Here is a 17,101-nt window from a genome sequence, read left to right as displayed (position 1 = left end):
TGGGAAACGGTTGTGGTGTAGCATAAAGCGGTGATTTTGTTTCTAGTCACACTCAACACACTTAATACTCATTCAACAGTATTATCTAATATATAGTCCATATTAAAATTTCCCTCCCGAAGTGCTTTTTACATTAAGGAGAAAACCTTGATCCATTCGAGGCTCACCTAATGCGTTTAGTTCTCACCTCTTTCCCGCTTTGGTATTTTTAAGAGCTCAGGAAAGGTGTTTTGCAGCCTATGTCCCACATTCTGGATTTGTCTGATTGTTTCTCCATAGTTAGGTTCAGGGTAGCTGTTATTTGGGCAAGGATTCTACAGAGGAGGCATAATGCCATCCCCGTTGCATCATATCAGGAGACACATAATATCAGATCCATTATTGGTGACGCTAAGCGATAGTGTTGGTGATTAGATCTCCCGGTTAAGGTGGTGTCTGCCAGTTCTGTCCACTGCAAAGCAAGTTACTCCGTGGGATGATATTTAGGGACTGAATATATAGTGAATATACTGTTGCCAAACAACCTTTCGCCCAGTGGCTTTAGCATCTAATGAACAACCCGGTGGCTTCTGACCTTGTGCCTCAGGTTGCTCATCTGAACAATGAGGGTAACAGCGATCCCAAAATGATGCTTGTTTTGAGGATCAGTACTTGGCACACAATAAACGCTCCGTAAATGTTAGATATTACTGGACGAAGGCAAGTGTGACAAGATTAAGGGCAGGGCCAGAGCAGCATTCTAGTCCTCCGGACCCTGCCGCAGCTCCCAGGCAGTGATCGAGGGAGAGCGGCCAGAGGGTCCACACCGCCACGCCCTCGAGCCGCGGGAGCTGGGCCGGGCGGGGGCACCTAGCGCCCAGGCCGCGCAAGGCCCCCTGGGACCGGTAGTGCTGGGCGTGGCCTCGGGACTACATATCCCGGAGGCCCCCGCGCCGCGGCTCCAGGCGCTGCCGCCTCAGCCCCTCCACAGCGACGGCGGCGGCCGCGGCGGCTGAGTCGGTGGTGGCGGCAGTGGTGGCGGCTGCGGGCTGAGCGGCGAGTTTCCGATTTAAAGCTGAGCTGCGAGGAAAATGGCGGCGGGCGGTGAGTGGAGATAAAGGAGGAGCGGCGGCGGGCGAGGGGGTGGAGTGCGAGGCGGAGGGAAAGAGGGCGAGTCCCGGGGCTGCCGCGAGCCGGCGGCTGCGGCTCCGCGGAGACACTGAGGGGCGCGCCGAGAGGGGGGCGCGCTGAGATAGTTTCGGGGTGTCGGGGCCGCGCTGCTTCTCCGCAGTCCGGGGCGGCCCGCGGCCGGAGGAAGGGGAGTCGAGGTGGGGCGGCAGCCGCCTTGGGGGTGCAAGGAGGTCCCCGCGCGGAGGGGTCACCCCGACGAGTTTGGGGGGACCGCGGGGGTCCGCTTTTCCTTCCTGTCCCTAAAGTTTTATCTTCTCCCAGCCCGTAGGGCTGCTTTAGAACGCTCCCCGCGTCCCCCTCCTCCCGCTGCCTCGGCTCCTTCGCAGTTATTCTGAAGAATTAGGGGGCGGGGGAAACCGCACAGACCCCACCGACCCCCGCGCCAGCCTCCCAGTCGCACTCAGAATCGGGCTGCATTTTGTTGCTGTGTTTCCTCCTTCACTTGGGCATTTTTAATATTTTAACTCGAATTATCTGCGGAATTTCATTTTGGGCACGGGTAGGTTCTCCGCAGTTTTCTCAGTGAAAAGGCATTTTGTTACCTCTGGTGTGAAGGTTGGGAAATGGCAAGTGGGAAGTTGGCGGATCAAATTTGGGGTTTGGCTGTCTTTATTAGTACTATTTTTCCCGTCCCCATCTCTGATCTTACATACATTGATTCAATTTGTAATGATTTAAATTGTCTTGCACATGCTTTAAAAAAACAAACAACCCAAAACCAAAAAACCATGAGTCGTTGGAAGGCTTAGTTGCTTCTAGTTTGAGGGCACTTAGGGTGGAAAAGTTAACCAAAAGAGCAGTTGTGAGAGAGAGAAAGCATCGTTTCAGAATCTCACTAAGCAGGAGGAGTTCGGGATTCCTAAATGGAATGACATGAAAGGTATGAAATTCTCCCGAAGTCGAAACTTCTTTTTTCCCCTCCCGAATATGAAGACTTCCTTTTTTGCAGTTTTTGAGCAGCGCTTCAAAGCCAACCTGTTTTTGTTATTAAGCCTGTACCGTAAAGAAACAGGAAGGCGAGTACCAGCTGTCTTGCTGCAGTGGGTTTAAATGGATTTGAATGAGATGAGTGAGTGGTAGTAGTATTGAGTGAGATTGCTGCATCTCCTTGATTTAAATGCCTGGCCTCGGATCCACCTAACTGGTCCCTGGCTGCAAGAAAGCTTCAGTATGTGTTGCAGCAGGTTGTATAGAGAATGATGGAAAAAACCAACCCCCCTCTCCCCAAAAAAGAAAACAACAACAAAAAACCCCCAAACATAGGTCTTGTGAATGCCGCATAAACTGTTAAACGGAAATCTGGAAGTTCATGAAATGTTCTTGAAAAAAATTTAAATTATTGCTCTATTTAGAATAGGTTATACCAGATAAAATACTCAACTGGAAAGGTACACAAACATTGAAAAATGAGTCTCTCCTCTAAACCCTCCAATTTGGGCTCCTTGGAGGCAGTGACTATTACTGGTTTCTAGAGTATCTTTGGTCTTTGGAATAATTATTTTAAGATTTTTGTTTGAAACATATCCTTGTTGGGTGCCAAAGCAGGAAAATAAAATGAACAGAAGAAAGGGAAAATGTGGTGGGAATATTGTTTTCTTTTCACTGTCTTGAACAAACGTTGATAGCTATTAAGAAAGGGCTTCTGAACTTACTGCTTATGTTGCCTTATGTACTAACACCTTTAAAGAAGTCACAATCTGTGGGGCTTTAGGATGAAGAATGCTGCCAGGGTTCATTGTTTGTATGTAAGATGAAGCCTCTGTTTGTAACATGTAAAATGATATTGAACACTATAGCTCCTGTCACTGGAGGTTGCTTCAGGTTCTGCATTTAAATGAGCAGTAATCTAGGTTGCCTGTGATCCTAAATTATAGTGGTATTTTCTGTATTGATAGAAGTGACTTAATTGTCCAATCAGTATTAAAAAAAAAGGTATATGCCAGCTTCTAGCATATAGGACTACATTTTGGACATGAGGATTGTGGAATAAATGGGAAGCTGTAATGTTTCTAGAGGAGTTGTAGGAAATATTTTTACCGTAAAATATTCCTTACCTACAGAGGCTTTGAAAATGCAAAACAGCCTCAGCATAATTAACAGATTTTGTATTTTTGTAAGTTTTAGAATGGTGGTTTGAAATTTACCAACACTAACAATTCATTAAAAAAATTCAATGATACTAGAGTTTAGGCTATTAGGGATTATATTAAATCATTTCACTATATTTTGAAATTCAGTATACTGTGTACCCCCCCCCCCCCAAGATTTATTCTTGGGGCACCTGGGTGGCTCAGTCGATTAAATGTCTGCTTTTGGCTCAGGTCATGATCCCAGGGTCCTGAGATCGAGCCCCGCATCAGGCTCCCTGCTCAGCGGGGAATCTGCTTCTCCCTCTTCCTCTGGCTGCTGCTCCCCCTGCTTGTGCTCTCTCCCTCTCTGTCAAATAAATAAACAAAATCTTTAAAAAATTAAAAAAAAGATTTCTTATATCAGGGATATATTCTTATCCCTATTTAAGAATTATTTCAATAAATCCTCCCCCCCCAACAAATAAATTAGAATTCATTCAGTAAGGAGTCTGTGTACTGTTGGACCCTGGATCCTTTTTCTAGGCGATGCGAAATAAAAAATAGTTTTTGAAATGGTCACTTACTAAAGCCTTCTTGACTGGTCTTTTGAAATAAACTTCCTTACTGTGTCAGGGACATAATAAAGAGAAGTTTTTTTTTTTTAATTGTTTTTATTTAGTCTTTTATGTATTAACTGTATGATTCTAGAATATTTTTTATTTTTTTTAAAGATTTTATTTATTTGACAGTGTGCGAGAGAGAACAGCAGGCAGAGGGGCAGGCAGATGGAGAAGCAGGCTCCCTGTTTCGCAGAGAGCCCGATGTGGGGCTTGATCCCAGGACCCTGAGATCATAAACTGAGCTGAAGGCAGACACTTAACTGACTGAGCCATCCAGGCGCCCCTAGAATAGTTTCTTTTCTTTCTTTTTTTTCTTTTTTTGTTTAGAATAGTTTCTTTTAAAGACTACTGTGTTTTTGAGAAGTTTTTTAAAAGAATAATTTAAAAATATTTTAGTTTGGACAGTAGGGTAAGATAAAAAACCAAACTACTATTGTTCTCTGCCAAATTGGTGTTAAAATAAATGGCTTTAGGGTTTCTTTTGCATTTTTTTAGACTATATAATGTCAAGCCTTGGCCTGAGGATGTAGACTACTTTTGAAAACTAGATTTGTTGCAAGTTTAGAATGAGTATAGCCTCCAGTGGCTGTCTACACTGGAAAGCGACCACAATTTAATGCAGTTGTTAATCTGATGCTACCTAGGACTAGAAAAACGAATTGTTGATCATGTTGACGAGTTTCTCACAGGTTAAACCAGAGAGGACCTGTCCCAGTTTGGTTTGAACTTACTATATATTCTGTAGTGTAGAATATTCTTTTTTTTTTTTTTTTTCATTATTGAGTGGTTAAGCTCTGAGAGCAGAAAATTAGTACTGGAAATGTATATTAACTTTTCTTCTTTCTCATAGTTCAGCAGATTAAAGAAATAGGTGACTGTATGTTTAGATCCTCACGGATAGCATTGAGATTGAGTACTGCAGTAAAACGTAGGCATTTTCTTCTGTTTTATTGAGTGCTTTTGGGGGTGGGGGAGGGGATTACAAAATGAACATTTCTCCGTTAAAGTGGAGGAGGGGCTCTATTGTAATGAGGCTTATTCCTTCATTTTGTTAGTGTTTGCTAGGTAAATTCATTTAGCCCATTGGATTTCTGATAGGGTTTCTGGGAGATTGTTTTGGGTTAAGGGTGCAGTTTATCCAGAGTCTAACCTTATTTTCAGCTCCTAACAAATGATGGAATTGACTTGAATTTAATCGCCTTTCCCTTTCCTACCTTCTGGTGGAGAGTTGTTAAATGAACAGGAAAATGGCCAGAAGATACACAGCAGGAGTTGAAAGGAAGACCTGTGCTGTCTAGGAGGCTGATTTATCCACAGACTGGATAATCTTAGACTACATACTGGCAGTTCCCAACTTTGTCAGCATTAACTCAGTTTGGTAGGTTCTGCCAGCCTGGGTCAATTTACAGGGGGGTAGTAATAAAGGTTTATTTAACTGTAGTAAATTTTGTGGCCTAGAGGCAAAGGAAAGAAGTCTGATCTATCTGGCAAACGGGCTTTACCCATTTCAAAGAATATTTTAAGAGCAAATGGACTAGTCTTTTTTTTGAGTGTAACTTTTTTTGTCTGCTGGTCACCAATGAAGGTATTCTTCTGAAATGTTTAATTTCTTTGGTTAGAGGTTATGAGTGAGGGTTCTGAAGTTTCACTTTTTAGAAACTAGGCTGAGTAGATTACTAAATTTAACTCTTCCTCATCCATGTAAGGATGAAAAGGGAATATTGGCATGGGTACCACATAGTAATGGATAATCTACTGCTCCCTGGGGCTTTGCTTCTGGTAGCTATAGCAGCTGAGTAGGAGTGGTAGATGGATAGATGGGAAAAGACTGCAGAAGTCAGCATAATCCTCAATTAGGATAAGCCTCATGGTTAATTGAATGTTGAGTGTACAGGTTAAATCTCATTATAACAAACTCCAGGGGACTAGCTAAATTATTTTGTTGTACTGGGATTGAGCGTTTTTGAATATTGTTTGAAATAGATTTGTCTTTGTTTTTGTTAGAGGTGTTGGAAAAATTTTTATTTATTGTAACAGTTTGACAAGTTGTTACTCATGAACCAATGTGTTTGACATTCATTTTTAATGCTTTTGCCTTTAAAAAAAGGAAAGAACACATGTTTAACTGGTATATAATTTATCCCCCCTCCCTACGCCCCATGTCTCAGTCTAGAGTAGCACCATTGGTTTATCTCAAAAACCACATAAACTTATAAGTACTACTGCCACCATCAAAGTGTGGTCAGAGGAAATGGGAAATTCCCCAGGTTTCCAGGTGACTGCTGCTGGTAATTTTTTCTGCCCTTGGTAACTTTTTTTTTTTTTAATATTTTTTAAATTTATTCATTCGAGACACAGAGATACAGAGAGAGAGAGAACCTGAGCAGGGGGAGAAGCAGAGGGAGGGGGAGAAGGAGGCTCCCGCTGAGCGGGGAGCCTGGTGCGGGGTTGGAGCCCGGTGCGGGGCTCGATCCCAGGACCCTGGGATCATGACCTGAGCAGAAGGCAGACGCTTTAACCATCTGAACCACCCAGGCGCCCCTGCCCTTGGTAACTTTTTAAAAATAAATGAATATACTTCATTTTGGTGTGAACTTTACTTTGTCAGCAATAATTAAGGTAGCCCTTTTCCATTGATCCAGTGTAGTTCGAGACAGAGATCTATATGGTGTTTAAAAAAAAGTGATGGTAGTATTGTAGTCATAAATACGGAATTTTTCAGAAACAGGATTAATATATGTATGAGAAAAATACTATTATGCTTGGCCAGAAATACAGTTTTTTTTTTCCTGTCCTGTACTTTCAGATTGGTGTTCGGCAAATTTAAGGCATTTACATCTCAGAGAGTTGTGATTGGGTGTAGCAAGACATTTTTGAAGTCATTCTTTTAAATAGATGTTCCATGAAGGAGGGAAAATCTGAAAGAGGGAATTTCAAAGCAACCCAAGCAGTGTTTTGAAAGTTCTTGAGTCAAGAATAATGACTGGCTAGTAGGCAGGAAGCCTGCAGTTGCATTGTGGTATTGTTCCTCCATCTTACGCATTTGAGAACTTGAGCACAAAAGAGGAGAAAGCGTGGGGAGGGGAAGAAAGAGTTTTAACAAAAAAAAAAGGAGGGGGGAGGGAGACTTTTAGAGTAAATATTCTTTGCTGTTCTATTTAAGTGAAATCTAAAACCAAATTATTTTTACTTTGAGAGGAAGTGTTTATCATAATCTAAATGTCCTAAACTGACATTTTTATAAATGAGAATTAATTGTTACTGGTGGAAGGAGCAGCATGATCATACGCTCAGTTTTAAAACAACTTTAATTAAAAAAAAAAAAAATCTCGGGGGCCTGGCTAGCTTACTTGGAAGAGCATGTGACTCTTGATCTCCAGGCCATGAGTTCGAGCCCCACATTGGGGGTAGAGATTACTAAAAATAAACTTATATAAAAAAAAATTTACAAGTGAAAACCTTTGAATATTTTCCCCTTTTGTTACCTAATCGTTTGTTAGCTTGTTACTTTAAAAATGATACTTACCTGTGAAGAGTTGAGAATAATTTGTAAGCTAGTACTGTAAGCTTCCTGCAAATCAGTCTCTAGGTCTTAAAATTTATGAAACAAAGGGGGTGGAGTATGCGGTCTTCCAGGGCTCATTATATTAGAAAATTTTATAAACTTGAAGCATTTTATAAATATGTAGAATGTCCTTATATTTAATTTTTTTTGGTCAAACATTAAATGGATTAAGCTCTTTATACCAGATATGGTAATCTTTCAGTGCTGACTCATCAGTTTGGAGTAGGATGACTTTGAGCCCCTGACTTCACCCTAGTATATGCTATAAGCTGCAAAGCGTGTGCTTGCACACATGTGCCTCTGTAAGCGGGAGGGGGAGAGAATTTTCAGTCCCCTCCTTCTGTTGTAAGAAAATGAAGTCATATTTTTCTTTACTCTCAGTAAAGCTGTCATCAGTGAAATGGATTATTGAATTTAAGTCACTCTGTAGAGTAGCTGTATCAGCTTGATTTTGTTTCCAGATTGAAATTTAGCAACTTTATTTGAAAATGTTTTAAGGATTACCCAGTGTTCTCTTCACCAGATTGTGTCTTTTGTCTAAATACATTCTGTTCCATCCAAGCTCATCTCTTTTCTCTTTACCTGTCTGGTGGTGGTTGTGTTTTATAAGATTTTCATCCCAGCCAAGATGTTTGGCCCCATTGCTGTCAGAGCAAGTGTTTGGCTGCATCTAGGAAAATCTAACTTTGCCAATGAGAAGAATAACTACACACGTTACATCCATTGGAAGGCCAGTAGTATCTTCTTCATGTAATAAGACAAAAACTATTACTATGTTAAGTATTAAGAATATTTCATCAGGAATCAATAAAATGAATTCAGAAGCTACTTTCAAAGTGCACAACCACATCTAGAATGGTGGAAGCCTTAGGTGGATGGATCCCAAGTTAGGTGAACCTGGAATTGGGAAATTGTCCAATAAACTCCAGTTTTCTTTTTCTTTCCTCAAAGTACGAGATACCTCCCACATGTTACTTTTTTTTTTTTTTTTAAAGATTTTATTTATTTATTTGAGAGAGAGAGAATGAGAGAGAGCGAGTACATGAGAGGGGGGAGGGTCAGAGGGAGAAGCAGACTCCCTGCTGAGCAGGGAGCCCGATGCGGGACTCGATCCAGGGACTCCAGGATCATGACCTGAGCCGAAGGCAGTCGCCCAACCAACTGAGCCACCCAGGCGCCCCCACATGTTACTTTTTAAACGGACTTTTCCTACCACCGTTCTTTTAGGCTTAAGCTTTAATCATCTTCAATTTGCTATTGTTTGGCGACTGCCCACTCCGCGGTACAAACACATACTTAACCAGTGTTTATTAAGCTTGTAGTGTTAAGGCACTGTGAGAGTTAAAAAGGTTTTGACCTCCAAGTGTGCACAATCAATCAGTTACTCACATCACTTCACTACAAGGCAATCTATTTTGCTTATAAAGATCAAGAAGTTCAGAGGAGGAAAGGGACTACTTCTGACCAGGTGATCAGGATGCAGGACGTTGAAGAATGAGTAAGATTTTAATATGGAGAGAGCAGTGTCTGTTGGTGAGAAATCATTAGTAAGAGCTTAGACGTAAGGTATTTTAAGACTTGGTCATTTAAATATTCAATAAATGTTAAGTGAGTGGATTTGAATAAACTGGTTTTGTTTTTGCAGAGTCCTATTGATACATTTCTCTTAAATATATTTTCATTACAATTTCTGAAACTGTAGTTCAAGCCCTTTATTTCTAGATTATGTAACAGCTTTCAAAGTAGTCTCTGTTCTTTCCCTAAGTCCTCTCTGTACTTACTAAACATCATTTTGATTACAGTTTTTGCTTAAAAATCTGCACAGTACAATCCAAAATCCTTAACCTGATATTCAGTTCTTATCATAGTCTTTTTAAAACCAATCTTTCCCATTTTTGTTGCCCCTTATTTCAGTCACGCTGCTTCTTTCTGCCTCTTCTCCCTTGCTATCTAGGCCAGTCTTTAAGGTCCGGTTCAGATCCTGTCTCATTTAAGTAAATTTCCCAGACCACCACAACTGAAAATTTGGTTCTTATTTTCTGATATTATTGTCTCCTCACATGCATAGGAGTCAGTATTTATTGATTGGTAGGACAGATTCAGTCAAATTGTCTATTTTTTTGAGGTGGGGACTATTCCTATAATAAGCTTTTGAAATCCTGTATTATTTTTTCAGTCATACTCATTTTAAGTCCCCCCAAATGCTTGGTGTTTGGATATGAAAGTTTCTAGAGTTCTAACTCTCAAGTCCACTTTTCTATCTGGATATTGAGATAAAATTAGAGTCCTAAGGATTTGCTTGGGACCTATGTCTCCCTCATAAAGTTGTCCCAGATAAATCATGTCTGGGTCTTAGAATACATTCATATTTCCCAAATGCCCTAGGACTGGAAAGTCCTTCTCTAAGTTGTTCAAATGTTTTTTTTTTTTTTTAAAGATTTTATTTATTTATTTGAGAGAGAGAGAATGAGAGAGAGAGCATGAGAGGGGGGAGGGTCAGAGGGAGAAGCAGACACCCTGCCGAGCAGGGAGCCCGATGCGGGACTCGATCCAGGGACTCCAGGATCATGACCTGAGCCGAAGGCAGTCGCTTAACCAACTGAGCCACCCAGGCGCCCTGTTCAAATGTTTTTATTCAGTACCACTGTTCTCCACAAAGAATTGTGCTAAGCACTGTAGGCGTTAAAATCCCTTTGTGATATAGGAGCTTATAATCTAGTTGAGAAATAAGTATAATTGAAAAAATATAGTTGCAGCAATTCATAAATAAGTGGTTCAGAAGTTCAGAGGAAACTCCACCAAGTTTATGCCTCCTTTTCAATTTAAAGAAAACTTTTTTTTCTTTCACTGCAACTAAGCATTATAGAATAAAAGATGTGGGAAAGAGGGATCAGAAGCAGCAACTAATTCCCTTTACATCTAACCCATCTCTACCATTAAGTTTTCCCAACAATTCCAGTTGAAAACTGAGCCACCCAGGCACCCCTTTATCTCACATTTTTAAAAGGCTATATAATATCCCATTGTACAAATGGATTTTGTATAACCTATTTTAACCAGTTCTGCATCGCTATTTCCAATCTTTTACTATTTTGATTGTTACTGCGGTGAACTATATGTAGATCTGTGTGTAGGCTTGAGTATATCTCAGTATAGACATCTTGGAGGTGAAATTTCTGAATCAAAGGAAACATACATTTAAAACTTTAATGGTTCTGGGGCGCCTGGGTGGCTCAGTTGGTTAGGCGTCTGCCTTCGGCTCAGGTCATGATCCTAGGGTCCTGGGATCCAGCCCCGCATTGGGCTCCTTGCTCAGCAGGAGCCTGCTTCTCCCTCTCCCTCTCCTGTGTGCTCTCCCTCTCTCTCAAATAAATAAATAAAATGTTAAAAAAACACAAAACTTTAATGGTTCTTTCCTAGTTGCTTCCAAAGAGATTATACTAAACTTACACTTTCTTTTTTTTTTTTTTTTTAAGATTTTATTTATTTATTTGAGAGAGAGAATGAGAGAGAGAGAGCATGAGAGGGGGGAGGGTCAGAGGGAGAAGCAGACTCCCTGCCGAGCAGGGAGCCCGATGCGGGACTCGATCCTGGGACTCTAGGATCATGACCTGAGCCGAAGGCAGTCGCTTAACCAACTGAGCCACCCAGGCGCCCCTAAACTTACACTTTCACCTGTTGCTTATGAGAGCCACATTTCTTCTTTGTTATTTCTTTTTAAGTAGTCTCTATGCCCAATGTGGGGCTCGAACTCATGACCCCCAAGATCAAGAGCCACATGCTCCACCAACTGAGCCAGCCAGGCTCCCCTCTTACTTATTTTTTAAAAACTTATCCCTTCTCTTGCTTGACTGCTTGAAGGCATGAAATCTATTGTTCATTATCTAAGAGTATGAAACTAAACTCCTTCCCGTGGAATTCCCAAAGCCTTTCATAATCTGACTCTAATCTACATTTCCAGTATTATCTCCTTAATTCTGTCTGTGTATTTTGTACTCTAGTTGCTGTTAAGTTTCCCTTGTTCTGTCTTCCCCGCTCTTACCCTAGTAAAATTCTCTTTCCTGTGTTCTGATTCATATTCTTAGATACAAAAGATAAAAGCTACCATTTATTCAAGCCTGTATGCTTGGACGGTGTTGGGTGTTTAATGTACATCATCTCATTTAATAGTCTTTTGTACTGTAGAGTCCTTTTTTTCCCTTCAAATGAAGTCTTCTACAAAACCCTGTTCAAAATAGAAAATGTGATTTTATTAAAATTTATTTTCTAAGTTGAAATTTAAACTTTGCTGGTTATAAAGGCAGTGAAAATGAGATTGCTGTGATGAATATAAAAATTTGAAATTGGGTTATGAAGAACTATTATGGATCTAAATCCATCTCTGCCTCTAGTTTATTTCTGTATTATGAAAATCCCAACTCATACAGAGCTTTGGTTGCAAATGGTCTCAGTTCAAAAATATTTTTTGATATATATAACAGTTACACATGGGACAAATTAAAAAGATACCAAAGAGAATACAGTGGAAAGTAAGGCATCCTTCCTCAGCTGTCTCCTAGCCACCTCCCTATCCCGTCTCAGAGTTATTGTTAACTGTAGTCATTGTTAACTCAAGGCATATAAATGCACATGCTTAAAAGCTTTTAAGTTTAGTGAATTTCTCCTACATTTTTGGGTAAATTTTATATTAAAGTGTAGCATACATTCAGAAAAACGCACAAGTATAGGCAGATAAATTTTTTTTCTTTTTTTTTTTTAAAGATTTTATTTATTTATTTGACAGAGAGAGACAGTGAGAGACAATGCTAGGGTACTAAAGAGTATGAATTTAAGTTTTATAGATAATTGCAACTAGCTCCCAGGTGTAGAGGTTGTATCAATTTATGAATCCATCAGCAGTGTATATATAACTGCTTGTTTCCCTTATCTCATGTGTTTCTTCTAGTGCTTTTATGATTTCTTTTTCTTTTGTAACATAAAAAAAATCAAATGTAAAAATTTAAAAAATGTAAAATAAGGGGTACCTGGCTGGCTCAGTTGGAAGAGCGTGTGACTCTTGGTCTTGGGGTTGTGAGTTTGAGCCTCATGTTGGGTGTAGAGATTAGTTACAAATAAAATCTTTAAAAAAAAAAAAGGTAAAAAAAGTCAGGATGTTAAACTGGTAGCATAGATTAATGAGGTGGTAAACTACAATATGTGATTATATTCTGTTTAATGTGTTTAAAGGTGTTTAAAATGTACCTATATAGGGGTGCCTGGGTGGCTCAGATGGTTAAGTGTCTGCCTTCAGCTCAGGTCATGATCCCAGGGTCCTGGGATTGAGCCCCATGTCGGGCTCCCAGCTCAGCGGGGAGTCTGCTTCTCCCTCTCCCTCTGCCTCTCCCCTTGCTTGTGTTCTGTCTCTCTCTCTCAAATAAATAAAATCTTAAAAAAAAAAAATGTACCTATACAACATTTGGATTTTTTTTTAATATGTAGAAATCTGCTTTTTTGAGGTATAATTTACTTATACTACAGTTGAACCATTTTAAGTGTGTCATTTGTTTTGACAAATGTTAATTGTTGTTTTACTACCACAGCAATCAAGATACAGAACATTTGCATCACCCCAGAAAGTTCAATCTTGCCCATTTGTATTTAGTCCTCTTCTGGGTTTTGTAGTATTCAGTCAACCACTGTTCTGCCTTCTATCACTATAGTTTGCTTTTTTCTTTTTTTAACTTTATTGAGGTATAATTGACATTCAGTTAATTACATATATTTAAAGTGTACAGTTTGAGTTTTGACATAGAGGTCTACCTGTTAATCTGTCACCACAATTACAATAATGGAAATACCTATTAACTCTAGTAGAAATATCTTCATATCTCTTTATAATCCATCCCTCCCCCATCTTCCGTAATTACTGATCTGCCTTATGTCACTGAAGATTAGTTGACCTTTTTGAGAATTTTATATAAATGGAATTGTTTGCTATGTACTCCCCCCGCATTGGTTGTCAAATGATCCTTTATTGAAATTTGTAGTTCTTAACTAGTTGGGCATTCCGCTGTACCACTATTGATGTTATCTATGATGTCATGAGGGTGGCGGCCATCAACATTGCAGCCCAAAGACTGGGCAGTCCCCAGGATCTCTTTAAGGGTTCTGGAGAGTTCTCTGGCTAATGATCTGTGCCTCCTCTGTTGGGCAGGGTTGACAATTTCATCAAAAGTAGTATTTCCTGGGGCGCCTGGGTGGCTCAGTCGTTAGGCGTCTGCCTTCGGCTCAGGTCATGATCCCAGGGTCCTGGGATCGAGTCCCGCATCAGGCTCCCTGCTTGGCGGGAAGCTTGCTTTTCCCTCTCCCACTCCCCCTGCTTGTGTTCCCTCTCTCGCTGTCTCTCTCTCTCTGTCAAATAAATTAAAAAAAAAAAAGTAGTATTTCTGCTGTGCTTAACAGAGAAAACGCCACTCACTGTTTTTCTGCTGCTTTCTGTCTCTTGGAGGTTCCTTGAGGGCTTTGATAATCTGGGCCTTTCTATTCTGAATGTTCAGTTTCACTATAATCCTCGTACCCTTCCAATCACCAGGTGCCTTGATGATGTCATCACCAGCTTTTTTTGGTGACAGATCTAGAGGGGTTGATCTTGGGGGCCAGCTCAGACATGGCACCTACTTCCCCACTGGTGCACCTCAAGTATATGACTTTGATCTGGTTGGGTTTGAACTTAGGCAGGCAGCATGGCAGAGGCATCTGGTGTTGGATGAACCTGGATTTGGGATGACTGAAGACAGTTGCACCTTTTCTTCTTCTGAGCTGAAAACCAAAAGTGCTACGTACTTTTTTTTGAGGGGAGCTGGTTTCTTTTACTTACTGTATAGTTATTTTGGGATTCATCTCACCCATGTTGTTGCATATGTCAGTAGATTTAAAAAAAAAATTTTATTTTTAAGTAATCTCTACACCTGATGCAAGGCTCAAACTCGACAACCCCGAGATCAGAAGTTGTATGCTCTACCAACTGAGCCAGCCAGGTGTCCTGCATATATTAGTAGTTTTATTTTTTATTGCTTAGTGCTATCTTTTTTTTAAAGATTTATTTATTTATTTGACAGAGGGAGACACAGTGAGAGAGGGAACACAAGCAGGGGGAGTGGGAGAGGGAGAAGCAGGCCTCCCGCAGAGCAGAGAGCCCGATGTGGGGCTCAATCGCAGGACCCTGGGATCATGACCTGAGCCGAAGGCAGCCGCTTAACGACTGAGCCACCCAGGTGCCCCGATTAGCGCTATTTCTTTGTATAGGTGTATCCCAGTTTATCTCTTCACCTGTTGATGAACATCTGGGTTGTGGTCAGTTTTTGGTTATCAAAAATATAGCTTCTTTGACATTTATATACAAGGATTTGTTGTGACATAGGCTTTTATTTCTCTTGAGTAAATGGAATGTCTGTTATATAGTAATTGTATGTCGAACACTTAAAAATTTTAAGAAACTGGGGTGCCTGGGTGGCACAGTCGGTTAAGCATCCGACTCTTGGTTTCTGCTTAGGTTGGTGATCTCAGAGTTACGAGATCAAGCCCCAATTTGGGCTCTGTGCTCAGTGCAGAGTCTGCTTGAGACTTTCTCTCCTGCTTCCCCAACCCCCCCCCCCCCCCCCGCCCCGGCTCCATGCACTTCAGTTCTCTCTCTCTCCCTGCCCCCTGCCTCTAAAATAAAATAAAATCTTAAAAATATTTTTTCTTTTCTTTTTTTTTTATTTTTTATTTTTTAAAGATTTTATTTATTTATTTGAGAGAGAGAAAGCATGAGGGGGGGAGGGTCAGAGGGAGAAGCAGACTCCCCGCTGAGCAGGAAGCCCGATGTGGGACTCGATCCCGGGACTCCAGGATCATGACCTGAGCTGAAGGCAGTCGCTTAACCAAGTGAGCCACCCAGGCGCCCAAAAATATTTTTTCTTTTAAAAGAAACTGCTACTTGTATCTCAAAGTGGTTGTACCATCTTACATTTCTCCCAGCAGTGTATGGTAGTTTTGGTTATTCTACATCCTTACCAGCACTTGGCATCGGCAGTCTTTTTTTTTTTTCCCTTCTTTTTTTTTTAAAGATTTTTTTTTATTTTTGAGTAACACCCAGCATGGGGCTTCAGTTCACAACCCGAAGATCAAGAGTCCAGGCTCCACTGACTGAGCCAGCCAGGCATCTCGATATGGTCAGTCTTTTTAATGTTAGCCATTCTAGTGGGTGTATAGTGGTATTTCATTGTGGCTTTATTTTTAAATTTTTTAAAAAGATTTTATTTATTTGAGAGAGGGAGAGAGAGAAAAAGAGAGAACAAGCAGGAGGGGCAGTGGGGAGAGGGAGAAGCAGGCTCCTCACTGAGCAGGGAGCCCGAAGCAGGGCTTGATCATGACCTGAGCCTAAGGGAGACGCTTAACCAACTGAGCCACCCCTGTGCCCCCATTGTGGCTTTAATTCGAGTTTCCTTAATGACTAATAATGTCGAGCATATTTTCATGTACTTATTTAGGTCAAGTGTCTGTTCATATTTTTTGCCCATTTTTAAGTTGGGTTGTTTATCTAATTGAAATGTAAGAGTTCTTTAGAAACAACCCTTTTTGGATATATGTTTTAGAAATATTTAATTTGAGGGGCACCTGGGTGGCTCAGTTGGTTAAGCATCCAACTCTTGATTTTGGCTCAGGTCATGATCTCAGAGTTGTGAGATAAGAGCCCTGCATTGGGCTCTATGCTGGGTGTGGAGCCTACTTAAGATTCTCTCTCTTCCTCTGCTCCACCCCCCACCCCCCGCTTGCATGCTGTTCTCTCTAAAAAAAATAATAATTTGAGACTGTGGTAGGCCGTTTCATTTTCATAACTTTTTGGAAGAGCAAAAGTTTTTAATGTTTTTGGAATTCAGTTTATTCATTTTTGTGTTTTATAGTTCATGCCTTTTTTGTTGCATTTAAGAATTCTTATCCCAACACAAGGTTATTAAGATTTTCTCTTATGTTTTCTTCTAGAAGTTTTATAGTGTTAGCTCTTAAATTTGAGTCTATGACCATTTGAGTTAATTTTTGTATATGGTGTGAGATAAGAGTTGAGGTTCATATTTTGGTATATGGCTATTGAATTTTTCCAGCACCATACATTTGCCATTGCATTGACTTGGCACCTTTGTTGAAAATCAGCCAAATACGTGCAGGTCAGTTTATCTGTCTGTCCTAACCCCAGTCTTGAAATCAGATAGGATAAATCATCCAACTCTGTCTTCCCCCCTCCCATTTGTTTTGCCTCTTCTACGCCCTTTGCATTTCTATACAGTTGTTAGAAAAATCTTGTTGATTTCTGCAAAATCTCTGTGGGTGGTTTTGATTGTGGTCCCACTCTGTTGTGGTTTTGATTGTGATTGCATTGAATCAATTGATAATTTGGGAAGAATTGATTTCTTAAAAATGTTATGTCTTCTAGATCGCTCTATTTAGGTCTTCTTTAATTTCTCCTAGTGTTTTGTAGTTACCAGCATATAGATCTTATTGTCAAATTTATCACAAGTTCCATATTTTAAAATGTGATTGTATATAGTTTTTAAAAAATTTCAACTTTCCAATAATTTTGTTAGTATACAGAAATATGAGTAATTTTTATATCCTGTATATTTTATAACCTTGCTAAACTCATTTTTTAGTAGTGTTTG

The 17,101-nt window shown here is 40.3% G+C and overlaps 1 protein-coding gene across 3 annotated transcripts in view; it reads left to right on the top strand.

Annotated features, from left to right (window-relative positions):
• The first annotated feature begins 932 nt into the window (after positions 1 to 932).
• The window catches only part of NCOA3 (nuclear receptor coactivator 3), a 138,757-nt gene continuing 122,588 nt past the window's right edge, over positions 933 to 17,101 (top strand). For all 3 annotated transcript variants that reach the window (XM_032419868.1, XM_032419869.1, XM_032419865.1), the window contains exon 1: positions 933 to 1,083. The gene's annotated coding sequence lies outside the window, so the exon portion shown is untranslated. The remainder of the gene's footprint in view (positions 1,084 to 17,101) is intronic.

Source organism: Phoca vitulina, unplaced genomic scaffold (genome assembly GCF_004348235.1).
Source record: "Phoca vitulina isolate PV1807 unplaced genomic scaffold, GSC_HSeal_1.0 scaffold22, whole genome shotgun sequence".
Classification (NCBI taxonomy): Eukaryota; Metazoa; Chordata; class Mammalia; order Carnivora; family Phocidae; genus Phoca; species Phoca vitulina.
Note: the sequence above shows the minus strand (reverse complement) of the source record. Positions and strands in the feature narration are given on the sequence as shown.